The 10,208-nt window shown below is 38.5% G+C and overlaps 1 long non-coding RNA gene across 1 annotated transcript; it reads right to left on the bottom strand.

The window, feature by feature from the left end:
* Nucleotides 1–9,485: 9,485 nt before the first annotated feature.
* On the bottom strand, nucleotides 9,486–9,877 carry LOC308139672. Its single transcript, XR_013936926.1, has 3 exons — nucleotides 9,823–9,877; nucleotides 9,672–9,734; nucleotides 9,486–9,520 (listed from the first exon to the last, which is right to left on the bottom strand). It is a non-coding gene; the product is annotated as an uncharacterized lncRNA (long non-coding RNA).
* Nucleotides 9,878–10,208: the final 331 nt, after the last annotated feature.

Genomic DNA, 10,208 nt, shown 5'->3' with positions numbered 1-10,208 from the left:
AAACAGGTTTTGGGGAAATTTTTAAACCCCGGCAAATTTGTGAAAAAAGACCATCTGTGGAAAAAATATTACATAATCGCCCTTCACCCGCTCCTTCCCCCTGCCTCGGTCCGTGATGTCATCAAATAACCACAACAATCAGGGACTACAAGTTCTAACTTCTTAATTTCTATGTGCTTTGTCTACTTCTGCGTTTGGTAAGTCACAGCGCCCCTAAAGGCCTGGCATGTGTACTACAAGCCCTGAAAGCTTGTGTTGAGCCGTGTTCATAGTGACGTGTTTTTTGGAGAAGGCTGGGGAGAAAATAGATAATTTTTCTCATCGTGTGGATGTACCCTTAGAGGACCAAGCTGGGAAGACTGGTTGTCTTCAAATCAGACGCCCCAAATCAATGTGTCATTAAAGCTGTATGTGTGTTGGTATCCGGAGTAGCTGGTTTCTATCTCCTTTGCTCTGCCATCATATATCAGGCTGATAGCTGAACAACCTTATCCTGGAATGAACAATCAGAATGTCCTGGTCATATTTTCAGTATCTCAGCATACACATAAACCGTGATGATAGTATTGCAAATGTGATATCCTTCACACACAATTGAGCTACACATCAGAATCTGTTGTTCTGTGCAGAGACCCTCCGGGGAAGCTGTTCTCTAACCTCACTCCATGCCACTATTTCATTTCATTTTAGACACAACAGCTGCATGAAGGTCTGGACTGGTGAAGTGATCTGCAAAAGAAATAACAATAGCACTTGTTAATGCATTGTGTTATGCCTTGTTCTCACTAAATGTAAACACTGATTTATCCTTTGGTGACAACTTTTGTTCCAATCCGACTTTAATTCTAGTCTTAAATACTTATGATGTAAAATATTAGCAGGTTTTTACCAGTATAAGAAAATCTACACCGATCACACAAAACTTTGATCACATTATCAGTAAACTGTATTCATACAGCACCTTTGGCAGAAAAAGGTCACAAAGAAATATGAACACGATGTAAAATTTTAAGTTGTAGAGCTTTTACCCGACTACAGACACTTAGGAAGTTAGCGTTACTCCATGCATTGTGATACTTTTAGATTCAATTGATCTATATCTACTAGGGATGTCCGATAATATCGGCAGGCCAATATTATCGGCCGATATTGACTTAAAAATGTAATATTTGGAAATATCGGTATCGGATTTTTACGACCGATATTGGAATTTCCGAGTTTGCATGAACGCAGCATGGGACGTTTATGGGCGCGCGCTTGATGACGTTTAACAACAACAAATACAACACGCTGGACTCGTGGCCAAGAAGGAGAAGCCCGTGAATGAAATGTCCGTGGAGGACTGGAGGCTCAACCAGGCCCTCTCCCCTGCTGGTACCAGTACCTGACTGCACCCTGCACCAGTGTTGACAGTGAACCAGTATCCAGTACCAGTACCTGACTGCACCCTGTACCAGTGTTGACAGTGAACCAGTGTTCAGCACTGGTACCAGTACCTGACTGCACCCTGCACCAGTGTTGACAGTGAACCACTGTTCAGCACTGGTGCCCACATCATTGATGAGAAGAGAAATCACAGACATTGCTGAGATGCTGAGATGCTTGTATTCATACAGAAAAATCTACCTCTTACACATGAGGACATGGAAAAAGAAATAGACCAGTTATATGGACGAGTCAACTTCAGTCTTTGTTTTTGTTGCACTTTAAAGGAGGGCTGTTTTAATTTTGTGAGCATTTCTGTGCCTTTCTTGTTTATATTTGCACTATTTTGTTACTCTTAAAAGAGATTGAGCCCAGTTTGAGTCTATTATTTGACAAGTTATGGCCAGTTATTCATTCATTGACTGTTTACAACTAATGGACTGAAGATTTGCCTCTTCCTTTTTTTTTATATTGTCTGTGGTGTTGTTGACTTTGTTGTTGAGGTTTCTCTCTAACACTAAATAAATAGGGCACTTTTTTTCCATAATTTAAGTTGTTGTTCTCTTATTTTTCTCAGTGTGTACATTTGGAAAGCCATGTTTGATTCACATATGCATCCAGTGGGGCATCACAATAAAATTAGGCATACTGTGTTAATTCCACAGTAGGAGATATTTTATGTTGTTGTTACCTAACAGTTTTGATGTAAAAAGCCAGCATATATCGGTATCGGTGATATCGGTATCGGAAATTAAGAGTTGGACAATATCGGAATATTGGATATCTGTAGAAAAGCCAATATCGAGCATCCCTAATATCTACTTCTCATCAATACTTTAACTTTTATCTCGGTTCTTTTGGATTAAATTTGATTCGGCTGGATCTTACCTGGGTGGACACCAGACATCAGGCACACACATTTCGCAGAATAAATTACTTCTGCTTACCTTTTTTCAATTGCAAAGTTGCAGAAAATTATTGTCAAGTCATACACAGACTTGGGCAAGAGTTTGAGAACAGGTTTTGTGACTTTGATCAAGTTGAACCATGTATGTCATTCATTTCCAATTCAAATGATTGATTGATTGATTCAAAATAAATGCAAAATAACCTCCAGCGCAACGCCTAAAGGGCTGCACCAAACTTTTGGTTCCTTGTTGACACAGAAACATACAGTGGCGTGTGCACAGCAGCTATGAAGAATGCTAGTCTGCTTGGTTCAACCTATCTCTGTGAATCAGTGTTTTCTGACACTTGGCTAGAACGTGGCTGTGAAAGCTTGACAGTTTGCACATTCGATAAGATGTTGTCTTAGTTCAAGGTGTTTTAGTTCAACTATGGCAAAACTTGTGTGGTTTCCCGTGGCGTCCCTGAAACAAGATCTGTCAACAAACAGAGTAAGATTTACCACTATGGGCTGATTGTATAAATCACCATGTACCTGCATAAAGTTGTCTGTTTCCTGTACATAATCATGAGCGGCACCCTCATCTGGCAGAACCATTTTTGTGGCAGGATTCACCGTTGCACAGCGTTGGACAGTTAATTCAGGAGCAGCAAGGATCACTTCATATCCAGTACGTCTGGCTTGGGTTAAAACAAACCTTGGGCTTGTTAATGACATATGCAACTGATGGGATGTATAGTGCGTTACTTAATGTCCCATAGTTACACTTGAAGCCTTCATGTCTTGCATTAGCACTGCATTTGCATCGCCCATCGGAGTTTCCTGTCCGGGTCCCATCTTAGGACCTTTCTCTACACATGAATGTCATGAAGAACCAACACAGAACATGCTTCACTGATGCACTCAATCAGAGTTGCATTATCAAGTTACACACCAGATTACAATACACTGGTGAACAGCATACAAAGCCAGTCTTCCCATTAGAAACATGTTGTCAGTGGCTACATGGCAGTGTCATGGAAATGTTTAAATGTTGTGAATAGAAGTGAAGTTATTGAGATACTATCTAGAGACGGTAACATGATTTTCTTTTTTTTATTTATTAAAAACATTTTTTTATTAAATACAATACAGTCATTCCTAGATGCTTTCAACAGCGAACATAGAAAAGCTCAACATATCCACATGAGCAAGCAGGTTTATTTGTGACTGTGGAAAGGAAACACTCCCTCTAACAAGGAGAAACCTTTGCAGAAACCAGACTCAGAAGTAGCAGCATTCTGCTGACCGGTTGGGGTGAGATGAGAGAGGAGAGGAGAGGAGAGGAGAGGAGAGGAGAGGAGAGGAGAGGAGAGGAGAGGAGAGGAGAGGAGAGGAGAGGAGAGGAGAGGAGAGGAGAGGAGAAGAGAGGAGAGGATAGACAGAGAGACAGATTGGGTGGGGAGATACATACAATACCCTTGTTAGTGCTACATATACTTCTTTTTTTTACAGTAATCACCCTGATCCAAATATTTTCAAACTGTTATGAGATTAAACCATCCTGAGCTGTACTATGTCGACAGTACCATGCTTTTCTAGATTAAACCATCCTGAGCAGTACTATGTCGACAGTACCATGCTTTTCTAGATTAAACCATCCTGAGCAGTACTATGTCGACAGTACCATGCTTTTCTAGATTAAACCAGCCTGAGCAGTTCTATCAAGACAGTAAGATGATTTTCTAGATTAAACCAGCCTGAGCAGTTCTATCAAGACAGTAAGATGATTTTCTAGATTAAACCAGCCTGAGCAGTACTATGTCGACAGTAACATGATTTTCTAGATTAAACCAGCCTGGGCAGCTCTATCATGACAGTAACATGATTTTCTAGAAAGAGTATAAATTAGCAAGTAGGCACAAAAAAAAAAAAAGCAAAAACAATAACAACAATGATAACAAATGCAAAAACAAAATGACAAACAAAGAACAAAAACATGATTTTGATCATTGAAAGAACAATAGCAGAAAACAAGAAAAATCAGCAGCAAATCTCATCGATGAGGAGTGGAAGTGTGTGTGTGTGTGTGTGTGTGTGTGTGTGTGTGTGTGTGTGTGTGTGTGTGTGTGTGTGTGTGTGTGTGTGTGTGTGTGTGTGTGTGTGTGTGTGTGGCTTGTCCACTGGGTGTGGGAGAGAGGAAGAGAGGGCAAGTGAATTACAGCAAAAATACACAAACAGTGAGGATTATATCTCTGTTGATAGTATTTACTGATTGTGATTCTGTATACAATACATAAAAAGACTCAAATGAGGCTCAATGAGTCCATACATTTCCCACCAATCGGAAAGAAAGAAAGAAAGAAAGAAAGAAAGAAAGAAAGAAAGAAAGAAAGAAAGAAAGATAGAAAGAAAGAAAGAAAGAAAGAAAGAAAGAAAGCCGTGTTTACAGGTTCACTGCTGAAGATGGATCCAGTGAAAGCTGTTGTTTTTACGTTAAATTCTACCAGCGCTCCACTTGTTTATCGGTCCAAATAAACTAACCGTGTGCCGTTATCACTGAAGAAGAAATAACTGTTTTTTTTCCAGGATTCTGTTGGGCTGTCATGGCTTCATGCTTCTTGTTACACTGCCCCCTACAGGTTTGGCTGCTTATTGTAGTTGTGAACCAGGACTTAAAAAAAAAAAAAAAGAAAGAAATTTCATTATTCAAGTGTGTATGTGGTCAAACAAGACAAATTGAAAGCATTTCAGCACCACGGACAGCGACCACACCATTTTAACACTTTAACTATTTCAACTAATGAGAGCACAGCAGGCTACTCGCCTATATCAATAGCTATAAAGTTTAGTAAAACTGGCACAGCAGCCCACATGTTCACCAACAAGCACAGTTTCAATATGAAGTACTAAAGGCCTTCTCACCTCTATTTGAAACATACAACGAGCCTTGAGCTCCACGAACTCGTCCACGATGTTCTGTATGTCCATTTTCTTTGCTCTCTCATTCTCTATGGACAACATGACAAGTCCACTCAGTCTCTCCTGTCCCACTGAGCTCCTCAAGAGGTTTTATTGAGTTTTAACTTGGAGAAAGAGGTCTGAGGTTGCTATGGTGACGGGAAGAGTCACAAGTAAAAGGAGGGCGGTGCAAACTTCACTGAATAGAGACGTTGCTGTTGTGTGGTTGACAAAGAACATTTTTACCTGATCTGCAATAGACTTTTGCTTTGGTATCTGAGACACAGCAGACCGATAATGTTCAGTTTTATCTGTTTATCAAATGTGTGAATTCAATATTTGAACAGGGACGGTGCAAAGGTTCAGTGGTCTTTGTCACTTGAGAGTTGGAGGCGGAGGGTGGAGGAGGTCGTCTCGCAGTGCGTCCTGAGCGCATGACTGTACCGCGAGCGGTTTTTGTCAGGATTTACAGCCATAATGTAAAAATACACTAAACTACAGCATGCATCATGTATGCATAATGATAAAATAGGCAATATAAAATCTATAATTTCTTTATTTCACATGAAGAAATCTCATCCCAGCCCCTCCCGAAGCTCCGCCCCCCTGGCTATGTGTAAATGTGGCCTCAATCACAACTCTGCCCTGCATTGGCTCTGGAACTGATGTTTAAATGGTAAATCAGCTCAATTGCGGTTTGTTTTTTGCACAAGACTTTCCCAGAGACTCATGCAAAGTTTGACACATGAACAAGTTGCTGCTAATTCAGTATTTATGTTCCACTAAAGAAACATCTAGATCAGTGTTTTTCAACTTTTTTTGAGGCACACTTCTTTCTTTGGAAAAAACACCCCACCACCCACAAATGTTAAAATTTGAAACTCTGTAGCTTATATTAACAATATAAAGTCATTGTCATCAAAGTTTTATCAACAGGAATCAAGTAAATACAGAAAAAAGTATTTCCCAATTTCTTTTTGTAATAGTGACTCCCTCAGTGTGAAACCTGGACCTGATGGATGAAGAGCTGAGATCCTGGTTTTCAAAAACTTCTCCATCACTGTCACTGACACAGTACTTTGATACAAGATGGTAGCAGGAGGTGGAGATTAACCAGACTGACGTCTGTTGAGTTTTGATTTCACCGGCAACGTTCTGTGCTGCCCTCTATTAGCGAAGAGTATTTATACATGATTACTCTTCAACACACTGCTCTTACAGCTGACACAACGGCTGTGAGAGCAAATGTTTTTTTTAGAAAAAATGTGAAATTGGATCATTTCCCACGGCACACCTGATTATATCTCGCGGAACACCAGTGTGCCACGGCACAGTGGTTGAAAAACACTGATCTAGACCACTGCAGCTTGGCTGTTTACGGTTACGTGGATCAATAAGTCTGATATTTGAAGACATTAAATGTATGAGATAAATGCGGCTTACTTTCTCCACCTTACAATCAGCTGCCAGGTTCCCCGTCTCCAAAATGTGCTGCCCAAGGTTCAAAGTTTGCGTACCAGTGGTGTGTGGTGGTGTGGAGGAATGTTGTTATTGTATTAATGACACACAGGATGCACAACATCATTTAGACCACACACCATTTTTATTAAAACCCATCTTAAATATGATTACAGTTACAACCACTGATAAAGCCCTGATATAAGAATAACAAATCAATCCATTTTCACTCAATGATCAAAGAACAAAAGTCCCATAACTTCATCTCAACTCTGATTTCATTTCTAAATTCCTGAAAGTCCTTATTTAGTGCAGAATCCTTCAAACACAACTAATGAAATAAAACATGCCACCATTGATATGTAATTCAAAATGAATAATAAAGACATAAGAAATAGAACCTTCAAGACCAAATCTAAACCTTTCGGGGCAGAATCATGTAATCATGTCAAACACAAACATAAAACCTATCAAACTTTAATTGATTTCAGTAAATTCACACAACTTAAAATCACACACCATAAAACATTTAATATAGCGTCACCCCACAATTTAGCCTCTATCAGACTTAGTTGCATATTTTGCTCATGTTCTTCACATTCTTCAAGCTCTCTCGTGATGCAAAGTGATGATTGATCAACATAAGTGACTATACAGTCCACAGTCTGACATATTTCTTATTGACCGAGGCCAAACCTGCTGACCAGACCTCCAGAAAGATTTAATATGCAACATCATTTATTGATAAAGTAAAGTATAATAAAGAAGAAGAGATAAAGAGGACAGTATTCATAAGAACATTGTCCAGTTTTACCAGATTTGCATCAGCTTTTTAGGCTGCGCCAATGATGATAACAGATATCTATAATGTATACTGTGACTGGAAAGAGAACTTTTTGAAATTTTGTAAAAACTGGAGGGGGGGTGATGGGGGGATTCTGGAAATCTGACTGATCTGGAGCAGAATTTTCAAAACTAACTACATCTCAAACCAGCCAGAAAAGCCACTTTTCCCTCTTTCTCCGGAAAAAAATGTTGATTCTCAATCAAAGAATAATGACTCCATCATTAGAGGCTGAACGCTGATTTTCTCAGGTGGCGGCACTGCTACGAGCAAACTACATATTTCTGGAGAACAAAGACAAATTTAGTGGCACACACTGGTGCACGGTTCAACATGTTTGATTGGTCAAGATCCATTTGAGTCAAATGGACTTTCACCAATAAAACATGAGGTTTGACATTGGTATAAAATGCATTTGTTTAGGTTGTCTGGTAATTGAACTGGTTCTTTGACTAACAACTTTCTGACATGAAAATAAATCACAAGAATAATGTGAAAAACAAATGATTCAGTTTTTCATATCAGATTAAAAAACACAAAGCTTTAATAGTATATGATAATACTCCTTAATGTTTTAACTCTTACTTTAAGGAAGAAACATAAAGTAGACCTACTTAGTTTGAAACTCAATACAGCAGTTTGACCAACGAAAATAAAGTCTAATAAACAAGTTTTATTCTTCTCCACAGACTCCCTATGGTTCAGTGCAAAAGTCTGGCCAACAAAAGTAAATCAAAATAAGTCCAATAAGTCAATTCCACTAAGTTTGAATTTGCTACAAGCAAGAAATTATATTTTCCCACTTTTTTGTGAACGACCTCCTGTAAAATATCTACTGTTATATGTTAATCCTTCTCACCTGTTGCTCTGCTCCGGTCTCTCCCTCACTCTGATGCACTGCCTCGAGCCTTGCAGGACATCCATGTAATCACAACACAACATTATTATAGAAATGTATAGTAAAAGCATTCGACTTACAAAAGTGAAAACAAAGTCCACATTAAGGTTTTTGTTTGATTTCTGAACTTCAGATGCCAAGTTGTGTGATCGTTCTAAGCTCAAACAGGTATCTTTTTTTTCTTCTAATTTTATCACCTCCAACTTACCAAAGTCTGTGATAAATTAGCATCATAATATTACCTGAGGTCCAACAGATTACTGGGGTTGAAACCACTCGGAAAATGTTTTCTTGAGTTCTTGCAGCTTTTTGTTGACCTCATCACTGTTCCCAGTGTTCTTCCAGTAAACTCTGAACCTCGTCTCACAAAAATGTTCTGGGAGAAGAGTGCTTCTCTGGGAAGAATGACATCAACATCAGCAACAGTAGTGGAAACAAACAAACAAACAAACAAACAAACAAACAAACAAACAAACAAACAAACAGATAAACAAAAAAGACACATCATGCTTGCAGTGGCTGAACATTTATAGAAAAAGAAGTTCATTCTTCACAATAGTGTCATAATTTGACATGACTTCTGTATTATAAAGTCCTGAACTGGACAGAAAGGTTGGCTGATCACGTCATTGGGTGTTGAAAAAGAAATAAGCCAGAAAGCAATGAAACAAAAAATTAAAAAAAACAAAATTAAAAAACTGAGAGATCATTTGTCCCCTCCTCACAGGGATTCAATTCTACCAAGAAACTCATTGATGCTGAGTAAACTATTGACATTAACTTTTAACCTTTTTATTTTTTTAAACCATCTACTGTCTTATATATATATATATATATATATATATATTTTTTAAACCCTCAGAAGTTCATTGACTCATTAAATTAATTTGTTCCAACACTGTACTGTGAACAAAGCTTTTGTAGTTATGTCAGTTTTATTCACCTTCTCTTGTGGGATTGTGAATCCTTCCTCTGGTTTATCCTTTCGATAGAAATACATTTGGTCAAGAGGATCCTCGTCTCCCTTCCCAAAGTCAAATTTGAATGTCTAGAAGACAAAATGGGGATGAAAAGTTTTATTTATAATATCATACAAACTATTCCTTTGGGAGAAGGCAACATTTTACAAATCAAATGAAGATGAAGAAAATCTAGTATTTCAATATGGTGGAGTGAAATTATATAATCCAGAAACTCACATGAACTTCAAGGCTGCCAGGAGGCAAAAGGCCTCTTTCCAGATCAGCCTTCAGCTTTTTTTTCTGTGTGAAAGAGGCAGGACCATTCATTTCAAAGTTATTTCTGCAGCAATGTTAATTTTAGTCAATAATCTGAACTCTTTATTCTTACCTCCTCGTTGCTTAGAGTGTCCTGTGGTGAGTTCATTTTGTTGTGTTGATAAAAGAAGAAGTGAGAAAAGGAGGGACAAGACAGTGATTCATGAAACACAGAGTAACAATGCCTCTACATCAAGCTCACGACAATGTTTTTCCCAAGTTTTTGATCATTTAGGTAATATTACCGTACAAGTCTGCCCAGCTGTTATAAGAGATACACTTTCAAAAGGGATGAAAATACACTATTCATATATTGGTAGTTCATCTGACCCTCAGAAGCTCATTGACTCATTAAATTCATTTGTTCCAACACTTTACTGTGAACAAAGCTTTTCTAGTTATGTCAGTTTTATTCACCTTCTCTTTTGGGATTGGAGATCCTACCTGTGGTTTTTCCAG

This window comes from Blennius ocellaris (assembly GCF_963422515.1).
Source record: "Blennius ocellaris genome assembly, chromosome: 2".
NCBI classification, from domain to species: Eukaryota; Metazoa; Chordata; class Actinopteri; order Blenniiformes; family Blenniidae; genus Blennius; species Blennius ocellaris.
This window is presented reverse-complemented; position numbering and strand designations above follow the sequence as displayed.